General features: G+C 56.9%; 1 protein-coding gene and 1 long non-coding RNA gene across 7 annotated transcripts in view; one reads left to right on the forward strand and one right to left on the reverse strand.

Moving 5' to 3' along the window:
- Window positions 1-616: 616 nt before the first annotated feature.
- On the reverse strand, window positions 617-6,214 carry LOC113614482 (uncharacterized). Its single transcript, XR_003430652.1, has 3 exons — window positions 6,036-6,214; window positions 4,912-5,081; window positions 617-858 (listed from the first exon to the last, which is right to left on the reverse strand). It is a non-coding gene; the product is annotated as an uncharacterized LOC113614482 (long non-coding RNA).
- A 196-nt stretch (window positions 6,215-6,410) lies between these two features.
- Window positions 6,411-24,217, forward strand: part of NAV1 (neuron navigator 1) — a 210,709-nt gene continuing 192,902 nt past the window's right edge. For 5 of the 6 annotated variants that reach the window (XM_027096024.1, XM_027096026.1, XM_027096027.1 and 2 more), the window contains exon 1: window positions 6,411-6,745. The gene's annotated coding sequence lies outside the window, so the exon portion shown is untranslated. The remainder of the gene's footprint in view (window positions 6,746-24,217) is intronic. The other variant, XM_027096025.1, reaches the window with a different exon arrangement.

Consider the following 24,217-nt stretch of genomic DNA (forward strand, 5'->3'; position numbering starts at 1 on the left):
CTGGATTCTGCACCCAGCCTTCCCCACTGCGCTCTCTCTCCAAGGCCAGAGTCCTGGGCAGTCTTCCACCAGCACAAGCGAACTCCGGCAGTCCATGCCTGCCAGTCAGCATTGCCCTGGGCGCCCCCCCAGAAGAGCGGGGGTGGTGGCAATGACACCTCCCCTGTGCCTCAGGGGAAAGTCTCGCGGGAGATAAGAGAGCACCGAACTACCAAGCTGCATGTTCTGAGCCGCGTGTCCTTAGCGGTGAGTTGCTGACCTTCTTGGCACCTTGGTTTCGTATGTGTTGAAGGAGAGGGTGGGATTCGACAGCCTTCCAGACCACACCCAGCTCTGAAAGTCTGTATGTAAGTGACTCTAAGAGACCAGAATGGGAATAACTCACGCATTTACCATACACCACTTACACGCTCATCTGATGCTTGGGACAGGCCTACAAGGCAGGCGGTGTCATTCCCACTTTACAGACAAGGGAGTCGAGACTCATCAAAGCAACCGAGCAAGGCAGCGTCTGGGGTGAAGCACGTGTTCTAGAACCTGGTTGTGGTCACGGCTGCACAGCTCGGTAGCTTTGGTACAAATCATGGACTCGCATACTTACAAGGGGTGAATTTTATAGTATGTCAGTTATACTCCAAAAAAGCCATTAAGAAGGGAGAAAGAAAGAAACGTGCAGCAGCTGCTGAGTGACAGAGCCCCTCCCCGGGCCCCACATGGTCTCCAAGCCCCCCTTTCCTCTGCGGATCTGCATGGTACCAGGGCACGTGGCCTTGGGTGCCAGGATGCCGGGATGCAAGTCCCGGCTCCAGCACTGACAAGCTGGGGACCCAGGCAAGATCTCAACCTCAATTTCTTCACCTACAAAATAGAGACAAAAATGAGACGGATGTTAAGGGCTTAGACTAGCGGTCAGTACCCAGCAAGAGCTCTGTAAGTCGGACTGTTATCTTCTCGGGGCAGCTCCAGCCAGAGCCAGCCTCCCGAAAGGGAAGCATGTCTCCCTGCCCACCCCATTCCTACCCTGCTGGCCCCTTCCAGAAGCACCCCTCTGGAAAAGCCATCATTGGAAAAACACCATGACTGACTATCAGCACGGCTCACTTCCTGGTGATAGAAAGGGAGAAAAGCCATCTTCCATAAGGCAAGCCTCACTATCCTGAAACACGCAGCCCAGTGCCAGCTCTTCCTCACAGACCGTTCCTCCCGGGTCCTCGTCTAGACCATCAACACAGGGGCCCGGCACCCTGAGGCCAGGGTAGCCACATGGGGACAACTGCCACACCCACGCCCCCCCATCCCACTCCTGTGAAGCTCCTTGCTGGTTAACAGATCAAGCCAGAGAGGATGAGGGTTGTTAGTAGACAGTCAGATTTCTATTGCTCAAAAGCAAGTTTTCTCAAACCACCGATGGCATTTTTCACAGAACTAGAACACAAAATTTCACAATTTGTATGGAAACACAAAAGACCCTGAATAGCCAAAGCAATTTTAAGAAAGAAAAACGGAGCTAGAGGAATCAGGCTCCCTGACTTCAAATTATACTACAAAGCTACAGTAATCAAGACAGTATGGTAATGGCACAAAAAACAGAAATACAGATCAATGGAACAGGATAGAAAGCCCAGACATAAACCCATGCACATATGGTCACCTTATTTTTGATAAAGGAGGCAAGAATATACAATGGAGAAAAGACAGCCTCTTCAGTAAGTGGTGCTGGGAAAACTGAACAGCTACATGGAAAAGAATGAAATTAGAACACTCCCTAACACCATACACAAAAATAAACTCAAAATGGATTAAAGACCTAAATGTAAGGCCAGACACTATAAAACTCTTAGAGGAAAACACAGGCAGAACACTCTATGACATAAATCACAGCAAGATCCTTTTTGACCTACCTCCTAGAGAAATGGAAATAAAAACAAACAAATGGGACCTAATGAAACTTCAAAGCTTTTGCACAGCAAAGGAAACCATAAACAAGATGAAAAGACAACCCTCAGAATGGGAGAAAATATTTGCAAATGAAGCAACTGACAAAGGATTAATCTCCAAAATTTACAAGCAGCTCATGCAGCTCAATAACAAAAAAACGAACAACACAATCCAAAAGTGGGCAGAAGACCTAAATAGACATTTCTCCAAAGAAGATATACAGACTGCCAACAAACACATGAAAGAATGCTCAACATCACTAATCATTAGAGAAATGCAAATCAAAACTACAATGAGGTATCATCTCACACTGGTCAGAATGGCCATCATCAAAACATCTACAATAAATGCTGGAGAGGGTGTGGAGAAAAGGGAACCCTCTTGCACTTTTGGTGGTAATGTAAATGGATACATCCACTATGGAGAACAGTATGGAGGTTCCTTAAAAAACTAAAAATAGAGCTACCATACAGCCCAGCAATCCCACTACTAGGCATATTCCCTGAGAAAACCATAATTCAAAAAGAGTCATGTACCAAAATGTTCATTGCAGCTCTATTTACAACAGCCAGGACATGGAAGCAACCTAAGTGTCCATCGACAGATGAATGGATAAAGAAGATGTGGCACATGTATACAATGGAATATTACTCAGCCAGAAAAAGAAATGAAATTTGAGTTATTTGTAGTGAGGTAGATGGACCTAGAGTCTGTCATACAGAGTGAAGTAAGTCAGAAAGAGAAAAACATTTCTCTAACATAGCATAATGGTGGCCATTATGCTAACACATAATATGAAATCTAAAAAAAAAAAAAAAAGGTTCTGAAGAATCTAGGGGCAGGACGGGAATAAAGACGTAGGTGTAGAGAATGGACTTGAGGACACGGGGAGGGGGAAGGGGAAGCTGGGACGAAGTGAGAGCGTGGCATGGACATATATACACTACCAAGCGTAAAATAGATAGCTAGTGGGAAGCAGCTGCATAGCACAGGGAGATCAGCTCGGTGCTTTGTGACCGCCTGGAGGGGTGGGATAAGGAGGGTGGGAGGGAGACGCAAGAGGGAGGACATATGGGGATATATGTACACATATAGCTGATTCACTTTGTTATACAGCAGAAACTAACACACCACTGTGAAGCAATTATACTCCAATAAAGACGTTAAAAAAAAAGCGTGTTTTCGAACATGGAGAGTATGCCCGAGGGGATGTGGGATGCAGGTGGGATGGGGTGGGGCCGGGGTATGAGCTGTGTTTTCTGTTTGATAATCGAGCTTCTGCTGGCAAATGCTCAGCACTACTTACCACACCTTCTCTTCGGCTCTCTCACTGAACGCTCACCCAGGCCTCGGTAGCGGTGGTGTCCCCTGGGTGTCACCCCGCTTACGGATGAGCATGTGCTTCGGCAAGGGCCCCGCCAGAGTGTGGACTCGGGTCCTCTGACACCCAGTGTTTTTCCACTGTTCTTCCGAGGAGGAAGCCAGAGGCTCCCTCTAACGACGTTTATTAAAGGCTCAAGAAATAAAGTGATGTACTGTGCTCGCATCCCTGCCTTAGAGACGGCTCTGCGCGCCTAACGGGAGCGGGAAGGTGCAGACAGACCCTGGCGGGCCACATGGGATGGGGGAGCTCTGACAGTGCAAACTCCCGGATCCCAAACGTAAAACAGATTAGTCTCAGTCCTCAGAGCTCAAGGGGGCAGGAAATGGGCAGGGGCCCCAGGAAATCAGGCCAGGCCTGGAAATGCCACCTGCTGAGCTGGGGCTCTCGGAGCATCTCAACTCAAGCCAGGTCTGAGACCACGGGGTGACAACAGGCTCCTGGGCTGATTTTTTAAAACCTATTTGTCACGTTGACATTAATCCTCTCGTTAGCAATCTCCCGCCCTGATTCAGGATGGGCTCTAAGCCGTGGATGGAGGAGGGGACCAGGGGCAGCTGTCGGGCTTCAGGAGTCACGGGGGGGCAGCAGGGCCCGGAGGCCGCCTCGCGGTGGGGTGGGGGGATGAGCCTGCATCTCACCGTTTCCCTTGTGGCCAGCGCCTCCAATCTCCTCTCCCGGTGGCCACGCCCTCGCCTTTACTTCTTATTGATTTTCATATTTAAGGAAAAGCCATTTGCTTGATTGACAGCATCAGAGTCATCGCTGTGTTCGGAGGAAAACTGCTCACAGGCAGGCACTTGGCAGAGGCCTCCCCTGGGCTGGGGGGGGGCCCTACTTCCCACCCAGGCGGCCCTGCGTCCACGGTCACTGTGGCTTCTCTCTGCCGCCCTGTCCCACCACCTTGTCTCTCAGGAGCTGTCCCTGCCTCTGCCCTTCAGCACAACTAGAGCTGGTCTGTTCATCCCCTGCCCACCCCCCTACCTGTCCATATGCCAGCGTGTTTATCCAGACACACTTCACTGCTGCAGGTCTGTGACTGGGACATTTGGAGCAGGGTCGGGGGACTGGTGTGATCAGCCATTCATGAATGGGAGAGAAATACTGATCTCACGGAGGAAGAGATTTAACCCTTACAAAACCATGGCTTGGGACTTCCCTGATGGCGCAGTGGTTAAGAATCCGCCTGCCAATGCAGGGGACACGGGTTCGAGCCTTGGTCCGGGAAGATCCCACATGCCGCGGAGCAACTAAGCCTATGCGCCACAACTACTGAGCCTGCGCTCTAGAGCCCGCGAGCCACAACTACTGAGCCCGCGCACCACAACTTCTGAAGACCACGGGCCTAGAGCCCGTGCTCCGCAACAAGAGAAGCCACCGCATTGAGAAGCCCGTGCACTGCAACAAAGAGTGGCCCCCGCTCGCTGCAACTAGAGAAAGCCCTCGTGCAGCAACAAAGACCCAACGCAGCCAATAAATAAATAAATTAGAAAAAGAAAACCATGGCTTTAGCCTTCTTCCCCATTCAGCACCCAAGGAACAGCACCTTCCTGCCATTACCAGTATGGGTGGGGCCCCGTGTGCAGCCTCACCGTGGACCAGAGGGCAGTTCAGTCTCTGAAACTGCTTTGCAAGCCTGCTGTGTAATCCTTGGTCCCTAGACCGAGGAGGTGAGGAACTCAGCTGGCCCACCCTATGGGCCCTCGAGAAAGGACAGTGCTTCTTCCGAGAGGACCAGGCTCCCCTTAGCAGGCCGAGGAGCCTGTGAAAAGCGAGAGAGGTTCCAGTTAGCACATGGCTGAATGACACACTGGATGCAGGGTTGCATGACTCAGGGATCAAAATAATAATTGATGTTTACTGAGTAGCGCAGGCACTATTCTGAGTGTGCCGCCTAGATTAGCACACTTACTCTCACCAACAATCGTGGGAGATGGCAACTGTCATCACCCCAGTTTACAGATGAAGAAACCGAAATGGTCAGAGGTTAAAGAATCCGTTCTGGTTCCCATGGCTGATGAGAAGCAGATCCAGGATATGAACCCAGGCAATCTGCCTTCGAGCCCACACTTCCAGCCACTGTACCCACAGGGCAAGGACTCGCCCCCTGTGTCCCTCTGAGATAGCCCCTCCCCCGCAAAGAAAAGGCAGGTTATTCCCATATAGAAACCCTTCTCCCTGGTTAGTTGGGAACTTCCTCAACGCCACTGCTTGTCCACTGTCTAGTGTCCCTTTATCACTCCCTTAGGTCCCCAGCCACTGTGACCCGACTGACTGACTGGACGGGGGTGGGCAGGACTCTGCTGACCCTGCTTCCCTCTGGTTGACCCGTTGCTGGTGAAACTTTGGGAAACCTCCCAGGGAGTTGGCCCCGGAAATAATCAATCATGTTTGCTGACTGGAGCTGGCGACGCCTCTGGTCCCAATCTGGTGGGTCCTTGGTCGCACTGCCGCCTTTCTCCCGGAGCTCGAAGCCTGCTCCAGAAGCCCAGGCACCTGACCTCCTCTGCCCTGTCCCGGGAGGCAGGGTCAGTGGAGGCCGCACTGCCCAGGCTGCACTAGGTTCTGGCCGAGGCCCCACTTCCAGCCCCTCTCTCTGGGTCTGGTCGTTTCTTCTCCCCCTCCCTCCTCCCCCTCCCAGGCCGTAGAAGGAGAAAGGGCCCGTGGCAGGGTCGCGAGGTCGGGCAAAGCCCCACGCATTTTACTGAGCACCTACTATATGCCCGGCCCTTCTGGGGTCTCCCCTCCCCTCTGCATCCGCGTCCCAGCCCAGAAAGCGGAACAGAACAGAGAGGAAGGAAGGGGGCGCGGGCGGAAGGGGGTGGGAAGGCCCGGCCGACCCCTCTGTCCGCGCTCCTAAGAACTGCCGGCCGGCGGCAGCCCGAGGGCGCGTGGGGGTGGGGCCGGGCCTGGAAGCGGCGGGTCCCGGCCGAGGAAACGCTTGATTGTGCGGAGGCTTCCTGCCCCGCCACCCAGCTCCGCCTTTCTGCGGCCGCGGAGGCGGGACGGAAGGCGAAGGCAGGAAAGGGTTACGGGAATAGCTTTCCAATGACAAAGTCTGGAAGGGCCCGGCGCCTCCGCCCCTCTGCGGGTTCAAGTGGCACAGCGCGGGGGGAGCGGGGCGCTCGGCGGCGCAGCCTCCGCCCCCGGCCCGGGGAGGCGGCCGGCGTGTGCCCGGGGCAGCGGGTCACCAGGCTCCGCCCCGCGCCCGGCAGGGGACGCACTTTGTTCGGGATGCCGCCTCACTCCGCGTCGTGGGGCCCGGGCCGGCGGCGGCCCTAGTGCCACCCGCGACCGGAGCGCGGACGCCGAGACTCCGGGGGAAGCCGACCAGCGCGGGAGCCAGAGAACTTTCTCCTCGCGCCGTGGGCCTGGCCGGCGCCGTCGGGATGCGTGGACCCGGGGCCCCGGGGCGCAGGCGCGCGGGTAAGTGGCCCGCTCAGGGACCTGGCGATCGCGGGGTGGGTTCGAGTCTGATGCTCCCCGCTTTGAGGGACGGGGCTGGCGGGTTCTGCAGGGCAGGAGGGCCCGAGCGCCGGGGGGTGAGCTTGCGCCCGCGGGAGGGTGAGCGTCCACGCGGGGCTGCGCGTCTGGTCCAGGAGTTGACTCACCATGGGCCACCCAAGTTCAACCTTTCGGAGCCTCGGTTTCCCTTGCCTTGCTGTTGAAAGTGTGTTGAGATCCTCTGATTAGAGACACCGAGGGCTACATTACACACACACACACACACACACCCTGCCCACATCTTCTCCTCCCACCCCAGCGGAGCGAGCTGAACAGCTGGGCAGGTGACCTTGGCGCACTGTTCCAGAAAACGTTCTCTGGCCCCCGGATGCACCGAGAAGCATCGCACGGGCCCGGAGGCTGTCCTCCTGGCACGCCTGAGAAAGCTTCCTGGAGCAGCTGGGAGGGAGGGAAAAAGAGAGGGTGGCCGCTCTGGGAGCTCACCTAAGAGTCCCCGGTGCTTGGGCCCTGGGGTCCCTTCTATTCTCACAGCCGACAGAAACTGGTTGGAAGATAAAGAACTGGCCAGGTCTGCAGGGGGCAGAGAGGGGAGGCAGGATCGGGGAGGCGTGAGTGGGGGCGGTGGGGATGGTGTGCAGCTCTGACGTCCACGCTGCAGAGAGGGTTCCTTGTCCCCGAGCCCAACATGGGAACATCAGCTGGTGAGTCAATGGGACTTTGTTAAGACAGCCCAGGGCGCAGCTGGCGCCGGCTTCTGGGACGCGCCGGATCCCCCTCGATAATGTGCTGTTTATCTGGCTTCCCGTTTCAGTGGTTGGCACACCATTGGCTCGTTCAAATTCAAGCTGAGAAGCCTGCGGCCTTGTTCGCGCTGCAGAAGTAGAGGGTCTGCCTGGGTTTGCATCCTGCCTGCGTTTTGTTCCCCTACGCGGCGTCCCCTGCGACTCTTATAACGGGGCTGCAGGACTTCACACAAAGAACCCTCCCCCTAGTAGGCGGAGCTGCCACTAGGTAGACCTGGGCTCCCTTCAGGCCAAAGACACAGAGGACTCCAGCCTGCTTATGAATTTTTTGTATCCTGCTTTGAATTTGGGTTTGTGTGTCTTTGGGATTAAACTGGGAAAATGAGACAGGGAATCGCAGTGATTGTGCGTTTCCTCGCCCGAGATGAGCTTTACAGCGGTCCGTGCTTTTACCAGTGGTTTCTAGGGGAAAGTTGCTGATCAGTTTGTAGCTCCGTATCAGCCTGTGTTGCTCACTTCCTGGATGACCCGAGAGCAGGTCGTTCCTTACTTGTGTACCATGGAGCAGGAGAGAATGACCAAGGCTTTTCTGATCTGTGCTGCAGCCTCTAGGGTCTGTTTCCCCGAGCTCCCCAGGTTTAGAGGGAAGAGCCCCTACTCTGAACTCCCCCGGGGCAGGTTTCCATTCTGCTTTGTGTTTCTATCTCCCTGTGAAGGCCTTCCTGCCCGCTGTCCTGTCTGACCACGCCCAGCGCTCAGCAGGCATCTTTCAAATGTTTGCCAAATTAATACAATTGGGAAAAAAAAATTTGGGTCCCACCCAGAGGTCTCCCATCCAACTCCGGTGCCCATTTATTCTTATTTATGTCTTTCTTTGGGAGTCGTGTGATTTGCCTCCACCACCATCCCCCCACCCCCCTTTTCCCCTGCAAACCTGGTCCATAACGAGGTGGATTTGTTCACAGGTGGGCAAGCTTTAAGCATGCAGGCCTTTTCTGGGATCTCCTTGGGAAGTCCTGGCCTGAGCAAACTGAGAACAGCAATGCTGTTTTTCCTTCCCTTCCCAAACCTGGCCCCCTCCTGAGTCCTTGGGAGCCTCTGGTATTAGCCCAGCTTTGGCCCAGTAGGAAAGAATGGCCTAGAGAAGAAACAGCTCTTGTCCATCTTTTAAAACTTGTCTCTCTTTTCATCTTTCCATTTCCCATCAATGTCACTTCCCTTTTCTTTTAAAGTTCTTTTGAATTCTTAAAGGGTTTGGCCTTTAGAAGCACTAGTCTAAAGAGGTCTCGCCTCCCAGCCCCTGCCCTGCCCTCCCCTTTACAGCGGGGAATCAAGGCCTACAGGAGGGAGTGGAGGGGCTCAGAGCTGCATAGCTGGGGCTGCAGAAGCCAGCCTGGAACGCAGGGCTTCTGGCTCCCGGTCTAGGGCTCCTTCCCTTTCAGCCAATCACTTCCGTGCATCAGAATGCTTCTCTTCCTAGTATTGCCATCCGTAGATCTCAGAAGATGTTCCATAGCTGTTGGCAAGAGAGAGGAACAGAAACAAGGGGGACGGAGAGCGTCTGTGTCATGGAACCAACCACCAGCTCTTAGAGTCTAGGGACCACGGAGAACTGAGAAATGTGTCTATCCTTGACAAACACTCCATCATTCTGGCCCCGAGTCACAAAACAATCATTAAAAACACTCCTGGGGCTTCCCTGGTGGCGCAGTGGTTGAGAGTCCTCCTGCCCATGCAGGGGACGCGGGTTCGTGCCCTGGTCCGGGAAGATCCCACATGACGCGGAGCGGCTGGGCCCGTGAGCCATGGCCGCTGAGCCTGCGCGTCCGGAGCCTGTGCTCCGCAGTGGGAGAGGCCACAGCGGTGAGAGGCCCGCGTACCTCAAAAACAAACAAACAAACCAAAAAAACCACTTCTAGTTCCTTCTTCAACTTAAAAAAAAAAAAAACCCACCAACTTTTCAAGTGGAAAACACCCCCCCTACGTAAACAGTTTCCTGGGCCTCGTCTGTTCCCTCCCCCTCCTGGGAAGGCTGACTCAGGCCTGATTTCCTCCAGGGGGCCTGGGATTTTGCTTGCCAGCTTCCTGTGGCTCTTGCGATGTGAAGGGAGGCAAGAAGGCTGAGCCCCAGGTCACTCTGGCCTGCTTGCGGCTGTGGTTCCGTTTCTCTTGCGCAGACCATCATCCCCATCAGACCTGTTTGCTCTCCTTGATTCTAGTAAGAGACGCGCTAACACACACGAAAAACTAAAGGTGCTCGCTGATGCACGCTCCGCCACCAAGGCCCAGTAGTAACGAGATGTCCCCGCTTCAAGGGGCCCTGAGACCCTTCTGATGCCCAGTCCTCCGACGCTCTGAAAGCTTTCCTGAGTGGCATCGTTTTCTCCGTTTCTTTTTTGGATTGTCCACTGCTGGTGTGTAGAAACACAATTGATTTTTGTGTGCTGGTCTTGTCGCCTGAAACATTTGTTTATTAGCTCTTTTGGCTTTTGTATGGGTGGATTCTTTGGGATTTTCCATATGCAGGGTCATGTCAACTGTGAACAGAGATAATTTTACTCCTTCTTTTCCAGTGCAGATGGCTTTTAACTGCTCTTTCTTCCCTAACTGCTCTGGCTGGAACCTCCCATCCAGCGTTGAGCGGCTGGTGAGAGCAGGCAGCCCTGTCTGGCCCCTGATCTTAGAGGGAAAGCTTTCAGTCTTCAGCGCTGAGTAGAATGTCTGCTGTGGGTTTTTCATAAATGCTCTTCATCATGTTGAAGAAATCCCTTCTAATCCAGCTTTTCTAAGTGTATTTTATCATGCAAGTGTGTTGGATTTTGTCAAATGCTTTTTTTCTGTGTCAGTTGAGTTCATCATGTGTTTTGATAATTACATGGATTTTCTTATGTCGAAGTACCCTTGAATTCCTGAGAAAAATCCCTCTGAAAGCTTTTTTTAAAAAAAATATGCAAAATTTCATTTTTTTATTTAAAAAACAAGAAAATTTGACAAAGTGCTAACATTCTGTTGTTGGGTGGGTGGGTACATGTTTATTGTAGTTTTCTCTGTAGTTATTGTACTTTAAACATTTAAAAATTTTTATTGTGGTTAAATACATATAGCATAAAATTGACCATTTTAATCACTTTTAAGTGTACGGTTCAGTGGCATTAAGTACATTGTTGTTAACTGTTGTCACCATCCGTCTGTAGAACTTTTTCAACTTTCCAGACTAGAACTCTGTCCCCAGTAGGCAGTAACTCTTCGTCTTCTGCCCACTCCCCAACCCCTGGCAACCACCATCCTGCTTTCTATGTCCATGAATTTGTGAAAACTTTGTAATAACTAGAAAAGTCAGGACTTTGAGGCATTGAAGGATTAAAGGACCTCACCCCATGTCCAAAGGGAACATCTTAGAGGGATTTTGATTCAGATCTTTTTGACTTAAACACTCGCTCAACCACTGCCCCTGTGTCAGAGACATTTGACAAGCCCAGGTGTAGACATGAGCTGACCCAAGTGTAGACGTGAACTGATCCAGGTGTAGTCATGAACTGACCCAGGTGTAGACGTGAGCTGATCCAGGTGTAGTCATGAACTGACCCAGGTGTGGACATGAGCTGACCCAGATATAGACGTGAAGTGACCGGGTGTAGACATGAGCTCACTAGGTGTAGACATGGGCTTACCCAGGTGTGGACGTGAGCTGACCCAGATATAGACATGAAGTGACCCAGGTGTAGACGTGAGCTCACTAGGTGTAGACATGAGCTCACTAGGTGTAGACATGGGCTTACCCAGGTGTTGACGTGAGCTGACCCAGATATAGACATGAAGTGACCCAGGTGTAGTCATGAACTGACCCAGGTGTAGACGTGAGCTGACCCAGGTGCAGACGTGAACTGACTCCGGGTCTTCATGGGGTCGGAGGGCACCAAGGCCACCCCAGCGTGAGCTGCCTTTTCCAGCTCAGTGGTTCCATCTTGACGGCCCGTTGGCCTCACTGGGGAGCTTTGACCGGGACGGACGGGTCCCTGGGCCCAGCCCCAGAGTGTCGGCTTCCCTTGGTTGGACACAGCTGCCTCCGTGACTCTGAGGCACGGTGAGGGTTACGGCCGCTCGGTGGCTGAGCTGATTTCCTCCCTGGAACCCTTGGCTGGTCACCGCGTTCCGTGACGCAACTCCCTCCCCATCTGGACAGTAAAACTGACCCACCTTACATCCCTCCCCGACTTTAAAATCCATTTGTAAATAGAATACATGCCAACTTCTGTAGAACTGAACTTTCAAAGTTGGAAAGAACCATGTCACGAAGCCCCATGTTTGCTTTCCAGGTACCACAGGCGCCTCTAAACCGTCCTCTCCAGGGTCCTCTGGCTGGGGACCCCCCACGGCTGTGTGCTGAAACCATCTGGTTCTGTATGTGAATGCTCTGTCCTTCAGGGTTCCTCCTGGGTTTATCTTTCGTGGGTGTGATTGCCTCTGGTGAAGATACCAAAGGTGAATGGGCTTCACCAAATGCACCCCCAAATAAAGTGGGGGGCTAGCAATAACCCACGCAGAGCAAGTGCTATTGCTCCACATGGTGACAGCCTTTCAGGGTCTGGAAGCAGGTGCCACGCGCTGCCCGGGCTCCTCCTCTGCCCTGTTCCCTTCAGATCGTCCTCACTGGGTATGGTCTTAAGTGTCTTCTGGGAAGACAGATGCTGTCATAGTAAGAATCTGGACCATGAATCGAGGCAGACTGGGAGTCAAGGTTCAGGTCCTGACTTTGCATGCAAAGTCCTCAGCCCGTGATGAATATTCCGCACATATTAGCGATTGGAATCGTATTCTGCCCACTGGCCTCCGTGCTGTCTGTGGGACCTGGGCCGCTAGAGTACCTGGTGGAGACGCCACTTCTTCCCCAGGGAGAGCTGAATGAAAATGCCTCACTCCTAAGACACTGTTCCCCAGCCGCCTGATCTCCACCCTTCCACCACTCCCCCTCCCATCACAGCGATTCCCGTGATCTGGCCAGGTTGGGAAATCCACTCGGAGAGCGATTGGGTCACGTGAGCCCATGGAGCCTGCCCTGGTCCAGGGACGGTCAGGGTGAGATTCCCCTCACCCTCCTCGTTGCACTAATCACCCTTAGGACAAGCCGGGGTCCATCTCCATCCGAACAGAGGACGGCTCTCCAGTCCCGAGCTCCCTGCACGTCGGCAGATGCCTGCCATCAGCTGGGAAGGCAGCTCTCTTTCTGACATGTGGATCGCCCCCCAGAGCCTGCGAGCTGGCTGTCCAGCTGGGGACACGGGATAAGGCATAAAGCAGGGAGAGTCTGGTGGCGTCTTTTGCCCTTTGCTGTCTGTGTTGCCTTGTGTTCTTTTGGTGTTCCCTAGCTTTCTGCAGACTTGGAGCAGCGTGTAGAATTTGCCAAGCTCATTGGTGCAGATGGTTGAGTTGACTGGGCAGGAGGCTGGGCTCCAGGTACTGCTAAGATGCCAACTGTCTGTCTGCTCTCCTTTAACAAAGGAGACAGCTGACGCCCCGGGCCGGGACCAGCAGCTGCCCGCCCGGCCCTCGTCTGGGGTGGTTCTGCGAGTCCCTGGGCCCTCCCCAGCACCCCCATGCCACGCACGCACTCGGTGGGGGGGTGGTGGCAGCTGTGGGGTCAGGGCCCGCCCCTGCTTCCCTGGGGACAGGAAAGGCGCCACGACAGTTAGGGTGCTTCCGACGTGGAAAGTTTTTTCCCTGTGATGTTTTATTTTGAAAAAATGTCATATCAGTAGAGAAGGCGAGTGATAGGACAGTGACTGGGTTCTCTGATTGGTAACGTTTTGCCCCGATGCTGTGTCTCTCTCTCCCCATTTATCCGCATCAGTGTATATATAATAACACTTTCCCGAGCCATTTGAAAATAACTTGCTGAGATGGTGGTATTTAACCCTTAACGATTGCCCGTGCATTTCCTGAGACTGAGGACTTCTAGCCCCACAATCACACCCGATGATAGTGAATTTAATAGCGTTATTATATGTAACAAATGGGCCACATTCAGATTTCCCAGTCGTTCCCCAGATGCCCTCTAGGGAGCTGTGCATTTCCCCTCCTGATGTGCTGGGGCCTGAGCTGCGGTTTTATCTCCCGCAAGAGGGAACTGGTGTCATGACCCCTTAAATTGGGACAGGGATGCCCTGAGTTTTGCAAAGCACTTTGATTCTTATGATTTCATTTAGTCTTTACAACCTCTTAGCGAGACGGGCACTCATCTTCTCCCCATTTCACTGGTGAAGAAACTGAGGTTCAGAGAGGTATCCCAGCGGCCCCACCAATGTGAGCCGTCATTACCATCCCAGGCTGCATGTCGTGTGATCTTACTTACAGAAAGCCATCTTGTCTTGTGAGGCTTTAGGACCTGCTATGCCGTCCCCATTTTACAGACGAGGAAAGTGAGATTGGGAGCCTCCAAGGCTGGTATAAACCACACTCCCGTCGTCCAAACACCATAAGTGACCTGCGTTCCTTTTGAAGCAAGTTCAGTGTGACTGCTGGTCGCTGGGCAAAGGGGAATCAAGCGGATGTGACCGAGGGGAGGGAGAAGGGGAGCGGCCAGGAGGTTCTCCAGTGCTCTCGTCTTATCCAGCTGGGGGTTCGAGAGAGTCGTCAAAGCGTCCTAAAACAAGAAAACAAAACTCAAGGTTATAGGTGGGAAATAACCGATAAAAGGAATGAAAATAAAATATTGGGAGGAAGAGAAGGAGAAGGAGAAAGACTCTTATTTTCTACTATTTTGTCGGGTAACGGTAGATATTGTCTAAAGGTGGCAAAGCAGGGAGTCGAGTTATCAGTGTATCATCCCCGGCTCTGTGGGTAACCCCCCAAAGCACTAGTAGCAGAGGCTCCCGGGGTGCCGATTTCATCACTCCTACAAATTCTACCCAGTTAGTCCAAGGAACACTGTCAAAGTGTTATGTTTTCAGTTCTGTTTCTCATTTTCTCCTCAGAGTTGAAAATAACCGTTTTGCACGAATTTAGCCTGTGTTCTTCTGGCAATACACTGAGACTCTTTGGCTTGTTAACTGGTCTGGAGCTGACACACCGGCCCCTCCCAAGGTCCGCATCTCCCGTGAATCCAGACCTCCCCGCCGTTACCCATCTCCCTACCAGATGTCATCACAGGGGCACGTCTCTGGAGGCCACGTCACCCCTGAGTCATCCCACCGCTTCCTCTTGCTGGCCTTGGCCACTAGGGGAGCCCAGAACGTGGCCGCAGGGTTGGAGTAGTTGTGGGAAGAGGGCGGGAAGGCCCTGCTGAGCTGGCCAGAGGGCCCGGGACACTCTGGCACCATGTCCAGCGCAGACAAAGCCCTGTGTCTGGGATCCGGGCGGGGGCTGGCGGGCCGATGTGTCTGCGAGAGGCCGCCCAGGGCAGAGGAAAGCCCGCTGGGCCACGCTAGGCTGGCCTTTGAGCTGGAGGTGGCCTGGCTGGGTCCCGGCGGGGGGTCAGGCTCAGGAAATCCTTGCTCACTGATGCCTCGAGGGGAAGGGGGTGGGTTGTTCGTAGCTGAGGGCCAGGTGGCCGTGGGTGTCCGTCCCTCTCTCCTGCCAAGGGGAGCCCCGGTCCTGACTCCCCCTGGCGGGTGAGAGGCCACCTCCTGGGTCCTCAGCTGCTCCTGGGGCCTCTGCGGTGGGAGATGGGGGTCCGTCTGAGCCGGGCTCCTGCGACTGTAAGATGGGGACCGTTACTGCTACCGCACGGAATGGCGAGAGTCGTCCTAGGGTTAGTGTGTCAGGAGCTGCCCGGCTGGAGCGGGCGCTGGTCACTATCGTCGGACGCCCCACGCTGCCCCTGTGGCCGCTGCATGTGGGCCTCGGAGGGTGAACGCTGGCTGGGCCAGTGACAGGACAAAGCGAGGAGGCCGCAAGCACTCAGTGCCCCAGTCCCGCAGACCACACTTCTGGGTGGATTGATCCCCAAAGGGGTGTTTGTATGCCGGACGGGGAGAAGCTTCCCTGCCAGGGCCAGACGGGGAGGGGGGAGGGGTGCGGCCCTAAGATGTGTGATCTCTCAGGGCCCCAGTGGGCTCCAGGCTGCAGGCCTCTGGGGGGGGGGCAGGGGGTGTGGAGGGACCTGGGGCTCTTTCAGCAGAGCCTGCCCATCCGCTGGCCCAGGTTGTGTTTCCAGGGCATCGCACACAGCCGCGGCGTCGGGAGGAGAGGTCGCAGGTGTGGACGAGGCAGAGTATATGGGAAGGTGGGAGATATGAAAGGATGAGCTCGAGCCCCCGGAGCCCAGATCCAGGCTGGGGCGGTCGCCATGGCAGCAGGACACCAGGGAGGGCTCAGCCTGGATGCCTCAGGCGGAAGGAGGGCCTGATTTATGAGGGGGGAGAGCCGTGCTCAGCAGCCCGTGGACGGGGGGGTGGTGGGGGCCTTCTACTCTGTCCGCGTCCACCCGCCTCTGTGTAGTGAAGGTGGCTGGCGCCTCAGGCTGGCCGCGGGCTGAGCAGAGCCCGAGCGAGACTCCAGCCTGGAAAGCAGTCGAAGAAAACTCTTGCCCTCACCGTCCACGGCGCCCCCCATGCTCTGGGCCCTGGGCTGGCCTTTCCCTCCAACCCAGAGGGAAGGAACCCTTTTCTCCTTCTTTTCCCCCTATTCTGTTGTATTTTAATTGGGGTATGACTTACAAACAGTGAAATAACACAAACCGTAAGCGTCCCGTCTCATGTGTTTTTAACAAATGAACGTACCTTGGTAACCACACCCCAGTCCAGATATAGAACATTTCCATCAGCCCAGTTTCCTCCTGTCCCTCCTGGTCAGGACACCTCTCCCACCATTGTTTCACTGTTCAGATTTTTATCGCCACAGATTCGTGGTGCCCGTTCTTGAACTTCACGTACGTGGGTCACGTAGTGGGTTCTGTTGTGTGTCTGACTCCCTTCGCTCAACATACTACGGGGAAGCTTCCACTTTGTTCCTTTTAATTCCTGCCGTGGCGACGAACCGGTTTGTTTCTGGCGGAAGCTTCCAACGCTTTTCCCGTTCCAGGAGCCACATCTTCCCGCATCACCAGGATCTCTGCTGGGGTTTTGAGAGTGAAGATGTGCTGGAGGCCTTTGAGGTTGGCGGTGTCGTCTTCCTTGTGCCGAGACCACATCCCGTTTCGTGGCTCCCTGTGTGTGGTCCTGGTGCCGCTTCTTTCCTTCGTGGGCTGGGAGCCGCCTTCCCTCCTGGAAGGTTCAGATCATGGACCAGCTGGGACATCCGGCCCCACTGGTGGCACCAAGCCGGTGGGGAGACACCCGAGGTCCGAGAGGGCGTCTGACCCGGTGTCCGGAGCTCCAGCTCGGCTCTGGTCTCTGGAGGGACCCCAGCACGTGCTCCGAGCCTGGCGCACGGTGGGCTCCCAGGAGAGGTTCTGAGTGGACGGATGGGTAGGGAGGGAGAGCCAGCCGGCAGATCTGCTGTCACAGTCGGCGAGGGCAGCCCTGCAGGAAGGCGGCGAGAGCCGGTGGGAAGCAGCAGGCCGCAGTGAGTTGCACACGGGAAGGACCAGGATGGAGAGGCAGCGAGCCTGCTGCCCTGAGCCTGGACCCGGGGGATGCACTTGACTTGCCCCAGCCTCAGCGTCCTCGTCTGCCCAAGAGGACCGGCCCCTTGTGTCAGCTTGCTGGACCTGTCATCGCAAAGTGCCACGAACGGGGTGGCCTAAAACTACAGAGATTTACTGTCTCGGTTTCTGGAGCTGCGAGTCTGGACTCCAGGTGTCGGCAGGGCTGTGCTCCCCGCAGACCTGTGCTGGGGGGTCCTTCCTTGCTTCTCCCGGCCTCCCGAGTTGCCAGCCGTCCTTGGTGTCCCTCAGCTGGTCGACGCATCACGTCGGCCTTTGCCTCTGTCACCACGTGGCCACCTCCTCCCTGTGGGGTCCTCATGTGCATCTGTGTCCAGATTTCCCTCTACTTACGTACGAGGGCACCCTGCTTATAAGGGCAACTCTACTTGAGTGTGACCTTGTCTTAATGAATTACATCTGCAGAGACCCTATTTCCAAATAAGGGCACGTTCTGAGACACTGCGGGTTAGTATTTCAACAATCTTTTCTTTTTTTTTTTGAATTTTATTTTATTTTTTTATACAGCAGGTCCTTATTAGTTATCTGTTCTATACATATTAGTGTGTACATGTCAATCCCAGCCTCCCGGTTCATCCCACCACCACCCGCCTTCAACGATCTTCTCCTGATGACGCAGTTCAGCCGCTCACATACCACCTGCCTCCTGACGTGGAATGAGGCGACGCGTACCAATGCCTTTGTAGCTGTGTCATGTAAGGCCAGTGCCAGGGGTGATTTGGGCTGGAGGACCTGCTTTAACGTCCTGGGCCCTTGTTCAAATTCCCTCCCCTCTCTGAGTCTCCATTTCCTCATCAAGTTTAGTCTCTAGCTTCTTCTCCAGATCTAAATCCTGTAAGTCTTTGCCTCTGCGGTTCTGAGTTTTCAAGTCTGGGAACCTGGGAGAGCAGTGGGGTCCCTGGCAGATGCGGGGAGGTTGGGCAGGGGGCCCGTCTGAACATCAGAGGAGGCTCCCTCTTGGACCTGCCCCTTCCTTCCTATGGTGGCTGGACCCTGGCAAGCCCTGGGCATCTTCTGTGCGTAGCCCTGGGCCACTGACCCTCACCTAGTGAGGCCTGGAAGGAGGGAGACCTGCTATAAATAACGTTCTCCGATCCAGAGGCCCTCTTCCTGGGCAGGAAACACAGCAGCCTGAGGGCAGGAAAAAGGTGTTTCCGAAGGAGAGGCCAGAAAAGGGAGAGGCTAGAGGGGGTTCAGGGGAGGAAAGGCTCTGTGGAGGCAGCTGGGCGATGGGTCAGTGGGTGGCTTAGGGCTGCTCGGGGGACTGGCTTCTGGCTCTGCCTGGGGTCTGTGTTCACGAGAACAGCCCGTGGAAAAGGGCTAGGAGGGGTTTGGGCTGGGAGGCGGGATTTCAGGTGGAGCGAGGATTGAAGGTGCCACGTTCAGTGACCCGGCATCGCTCATTCATCCACCGAACACTTGCCGGGACTGTGCTGGGCGCTGGGACGGGTGGTCTAGGCTCAGTTACAAAAGACGTCCAGAAAGCAAACCAGCGATACAGCCTGGTTATCACAAGGGCCCCAGAGGCAGCTCAGGGCTGGCGGTGGGGCCGGGGGGGCGGCGGCGAGACAGAGGAAGGAATCGTAGGCGCTGGCGGGGGTGGGGACCTCCTGGGCAGTGAGTGCTGTTGGCTCCCAGGACCGAGTCAGGCAGAGAGTGGTTGTGAAGGGGGTCGGGGGCGTTCCAGGCGGACTCTTCACCTCTGTTCTTCTGGCCCAGACCTTGTCCAGGAAGGGCCTCGGGGTGCTGGTGGTCTCAGAGCAGCCCTTGTCGCCTCCACAGAGACTCTGGGCCCTTGCGGAGCATCGCCCCGCAGCTGGACGGCTGAGAGCACCGTCTCCCGTGTCCTGTGCCGAAGACATGTGAGGGTCTCCACTGCCGCGTCCTTAAAGAGCCTTACAAAGTCGTCACTCCCCCTGGAAAAACAGAGGCTTGACTCTGCTGAGGTCTCTGCAGTGGCGAACGTCACCGGCCAAAGCGCGGACGCTGGCTCATCCCTGGGGCAGGGGACGATGGCAAGTCAGCCCGAGCCCGGGAGCCCTGACTCCTGGCCCTGCCCGAGCACCGGCCCCCTTAACTGAGGGAGGGGACTGTAGGCTGTCATTTCTGTTCAGAAGCTCGGGGAGTGTCAGGCTGAGACACCTTTGCGTCCCCAGGCCACCAGCAGTGCTGTTGAAATGCCACGTGCCAGCTGTGGTCATTCAGCCAGGGTGGCTGGTGGTCCGCGCCTTCGGAGGAATCTGGCTGGGCAGAGCTCAGCCTCCGTGGCCCCCTTCCTGTGAGGCAGTGCTCGGTGGTTTGGGAAGAGACCCAAGGCTGGGCTGCATGCTTGCCTGAGTCCCTCAGCCCAGTCCGCTACAGCCTCGGGGCCCCATCAGGCCTCGATCGGGACATTAACTCTCCTTGGGGCAGTCACCTGCCAAGCCGCACCTTCCCCAGGGGTCCCCGCGGTCAGCCGGAGGGAGAACCAGGTCAGGATCTCACCCATAGCCTCCTCTGCTGGGGTCAAATGTTAGAGATACCTCTTGATCTTCCCACTTCTCAGGTGGGTAAAGTGAGGACCACCTGGCCCGTGCCACTTAGACTGGAAAAAATGAGTAAGGCCCAGGAGTAGACGGCAGGACCTTCACCGTAGTCATGCTGAGAACTGTCAGACGTGGTCTGTTCCAGTAGGAGGGATGAAGGGGCACAGGGTGGCTGTGTCTGCACCAGGAAGAGGATGAAAGGGCTCCTGGGGGGCCGGGGAGGGGGCTGAGGGTAAGAAGGAGGTGGGGCAGCAGGGCTCCTACCCTGCCGCCACTTTCCAGTTGTCTGTACCGGTGATGCGTCCGCAAAACGCCTTCACCTGCACAGTGGGGACCACCTTACCCCAGCTCGTTTGACTGGTCGAGGGTGGGATGACATCACCCACATGAGGCACGGTGTCTGGCCTGGGGAAGGGCAGCTCTCCGTCAGGCCCGGCCTGTGGAGGGGAGTTCCCTCCATAACTGGGTTGCTCTCGGGCCTCCCCGCTCAGGCCCGTGGGAGGCTTCCGTGAGCTGGGAGGATGAGTTGCTGGTGTGAACCTGTTCTGGTCAACGTCGCCCCTGACCCACCACCTCCGGTCCAGCTGGAGGGACTGGCCCCGTGCCCTCGGAGGGTCCGACACGGGGAGTGGGGGGTGGGGGTACTGCCTGGACCCCTGTGTTGGGTGGGGAGGCCAAGGCTCTGGAGCAGAGCTGGCTTCTCGGTCGAGGAGCTGGGAGCAGGGCTTTGGGGTCAGCGATGGGCAGAGGGGGCAAGTTTGCTGGGGCCGGAGTGTGAGGGAGGGGAACCCGATCGCCTGGAGCTGTGGAAGGTCACCTGCCTCCTGGGGGAGTCCGTTTGGGAGCCCTCGGGAACAGGGTGGTGCCTGCCCACTCTCCTCCCTCCGCCCCGGGCAGGGCCCAGTGCCACCCTCCAGTAAGTGAGGGCAGTGCAGAGGATTCTGGGAGCTGGAGAAGGGATGGGGTTCGCCCTTTGTCTGCAGGTCCTGCATCTTCCCACCGCTGCCACCAGAGGGCGCAGTTGCCCAGCAGAAGCCCAGTCCCCACGCCCTCTCCTGTGTGGGCAGTGGGCAGCGGGCAGCAGTGGGCAGCGGGCAGCAGCGGGCAGCTCTGCACCTTGGGGGCTGTCCCTTCCTGATCCCAATGCCGGCCCAGCTCTGGCCGTCCTGGGCCAGCAGTCAGCAGGCAGGAGCCCAGTGACCCTGCATCGGTGCTGGTTTGGGGTGCCCAGGGGACGGCACACCCCAGAGTGGGGCAGAGGGGGCTGGATTGGCGCTGGGCCCTGGGTTCCTTGCCCCATGGCAGGCCCTGAGACACAGGGACTCCCTGAAACCCTCCTCCTGGTCCTTTAGGGCCCAAGTCACTGTCCCATGGCGGGAACCAGGGTCTCTACAATCCAGATCTGTTGCATTGCTGCCTCTGCTCCCTGCAGGGCCCCTTTCCTGGGACAGGGGGGCTGTGCAGAGCTCCAGGGTCTGTGTCATGAGCCCTGAGGCCAGGCCGCGGTTCCAGGCCAGCCCTGGGGGCATGCAGCGGACAGTGGGCCTGGGGAGGGGTCAGCATCCTGCTGCTTCCCACCCCCCACAAGGGCCTTCCCATCTGCTGCCAGTCTTCGTTCCCTCCAGAGGTCCTGAGTGGGGCGTCCGTCCATGGACTGGCTTGGGGTGGAGCTGGGGTGGGGACTTGGCGCTCTGAACCCTCTCTTGCTGAGACCCCAGAGTCCTTGACCCCGGGAGCCTCGGGAGGTCCTGTCCTGCCCCGAGTCCTCCTCTTTGCTTTAAAGGGAGGGTGTCGGCAGTCCCCTTACTGCTGGGACAGTGGGATGTTGACAGTCAATGGATTGTCCTAAACGTCGTGATTTTTTAATCACGTGAGAGCGGTGATCTGTGGATGGGAAAGAGCTCCCAGCCTGAAGGATGGCGTCGTGGGGAATGAGGGGACTCACCCTGCCCTGCGCGCGTGCTCTGTACTAAAGTGGACGTGGGCAGGCACAGGCCTGGGTTTCAATCCTGGTTCCGCTACTTCCTGGCTGGGTAGCTGACTACGGTGCTTCAGTGTCCTAGGCTGTAAATTATGAGACTTAAAGATTAAACCTGCAGGGTAGCTGGCACATGGCAGGCCCTCGAGGGACGTCAGCTTCATTTTCCATCATCTGTGTGTCTAGGTTTTCCTTCTGAGTCTTTTTGCCCCAGACGTTCTGTCCCAGGGACTGAAGCTGTTTCCCCAGACTGCAGGCTCCCTTGGGGCCGGGCTCTTTCTCCGGCGTCAGTGTGGGGTTTACTGGAGGCAAGGCCTGTCTCCCCACGCGTCCTCGGCCTCTGTAAACGTGGCAGCTAGGCCTTGCGCATCAGACTGGGCGCTGTCTCTGATGGCAGGGGCTGTGTTTCCTCCTGTGCCATCGGACTGGGAGCGATTTTCAAGGTTGGAGCAAAGGCACCTGAGGATTAAGGGCAGGTCAGTCTGACAGTCGTCGAGGGGCAGGTAGCTAGCACCACGTACTTGGTGGGCTCTGAGGGCAGTTTTCTAAGGCCGTGTCCGCCCCTGGACCCCGGCGTCGGGTCCTTGTTGGCGGAAGGTGTTTCTGCAGTGGAGGCATCTGGGGTGCATATGCAGAGTTGGCCGGGCTGGATGGAGGCCTGGAAGGCTTTGGATTCCAGGCTCTGGGACTCACACACCCCCCGCCCCCCATCACAGCAGCCCTTCCGCAGCTGGCCGCACAGGGACGGGGTTGGTGGGCCTGGCCTGGGGTGGGGGAGGGCAGTGGTGTCCTCCCCTCGGGTACAGCTGCATCTCAGCAGGAAAAGATGAAGGGATCCTGGCAGGACTGGCTACCAGCCCCAGTCTTCCCGCTGGGTGGGGCTTAAAAGCCTCGTAGGAAGCAGGCCACCCTGGGAGTGTGCAGAGCAGGCCCTGGGACCTCGTCTGCTTGAGCTGAGAGGTAGGGGCGGGACTCCAGGCTGCGGGGGCTGGAGGTGAGCTGGCCGTCGCGGGTGCAGGCAGGGCAGGGCGGGCTGGTCCTGTCTCTGGTGTTTTGTCTGTAAGGGAACCAGCGGGTCGCCGGGAAGGAAGGTGGGCTCTGAAACCGCACACGAGTCCGGATGCCGGGCCCTTTGTGCCTGGACGATCGGGGACACGTCATGGGATCTGTCTGAGCATCTCCAGAAAGTGGGGGTGAAAGCAGCCCAGGTGGTGGGCAGTCGATGAGGTAACGCACGGGCTTCATGAGCAGTTGTTGCCAGGAGGGATGGCCTGGGCCCCCGACTCGGCTGCCCTGTCCTGTGGGGAAGCCCTGGGGGTGGGGTGGGGTATGTGTGAGGAGGTGACAGACCCATTAAGAGGTGACAGGATAGGCAGAGGGTGCAGACGTGCTCAGCAGGCAGTATGGGGGTGCTGCCCTGGGCTCACTCCTCAGCGTCTACAGAAGCAGGAGACATTTGTCCTGGGAGGAGCCTCTCCGGACACAGGGGCCCACACTGGGGGTCACTGCCCCAGGAAATCACTCTGGGGCAGCCCAGGCTGGGAGGAGTGGGCGGGCCTGGGCCAGGGGTGAGCGCACGAGAGCGCTGGCCCCAGGATGCTGCCTGGGGGCGGTGGGACCCAGCTCCCTGCTGCAGGTGCAGGGACATAGCGGGGTGAACCCCAGAGCCCCCTAACCCTGAGGCCAGGCAGAATCGGACGCCTGGAGTGTGTGCTCCAGACCCGACGGGGCCACTTGACTCCGGACTGACACGCCCCCCCGCCCGCCCGTTCCACTTCTCTGAGCCTCCGTGTCTCATCTGCAGCGTAAGGGCACTGACTCCTGTTTGAACAGGTGTCGTGAGGCTACAACGAGGAGCCGGGGAAGAGCCGTGGAGCCGACAGGCGGGGCTTTGCCGGCCAACCCGCCTGGCGGGGCCCCAGTTCTCGCTGGCCTCGCACGGGGTCTGGCACGTCGGGGAGGGGGCGGCTCCCCTCGGGGGAAGGACCAGTGGTCGGAGCTAACCCTCCGCTGGTGCCAGCAGTGCTTCACCCTTCGCTTGCGGTCCCTCACCTGCAGGGCAGAGCTGTGTGCTCCCACTGCGGCTGTGACAGATTTGCACCAACGTGGTGGCTTTGCCCAGCACACACCTGTGACCCCAGGGCTCTGTAGGTCAAAGGTCCGACAGGGAACCGCCAGGCTAAGATCCGGCGTGGCCGGGCTGTGTTCCCTTGGGGGCTCCCGGAGAGCCTGTGGCCTCGCTTAGCGGCTTCTAGAGACCGCTCTCCCTCCGGCTGGAGGCCCTGCCTCCATCTCTAAGGAGCGTCAGCGAGGCCCTCCGCGTGCCGCCCTCTCTGTCTGTGCAGCGGGGCGGGAACTCTGAAGGGTCCGTGTGATTAGATCAGGCCCACCCGGCTCAGCCAGGGTAATCTTCTCATCACTGGCCCTTACCCCTGACCACGTCTGCAAAGACCCTTTTGAACATGTTCGCAGGTTCTGAGCATCAGGGCGTCTCTGCAGTCCCCGACCGTGGCGGGGAGGGCGTCCCTATCACAGAGAGGGTTGTTGAGAGGAGTTAACGCGCGTCAACTGGCCGCCCCGGAGAAG

The sequence above is a fragment of the Aethalodelphis obliquidens genome, unplaced genomic scaffold, assembly GCF_003676395.1.
Source record: "Aethalodelphis obliquidens isolate GAN/ISIS:26980383/991018 unplaced genomic scaffold, ASM367639v1 scaffold97, whole genome shotgun sequence".
In the NCBI taxonomy this organism is placed as follows: Eukaryota; Metazoa; Chordata; class Mammalia; order Artiodactyla; family Delphinidae; genus Aethalodelphis; species Aethalodelphis obliquidens.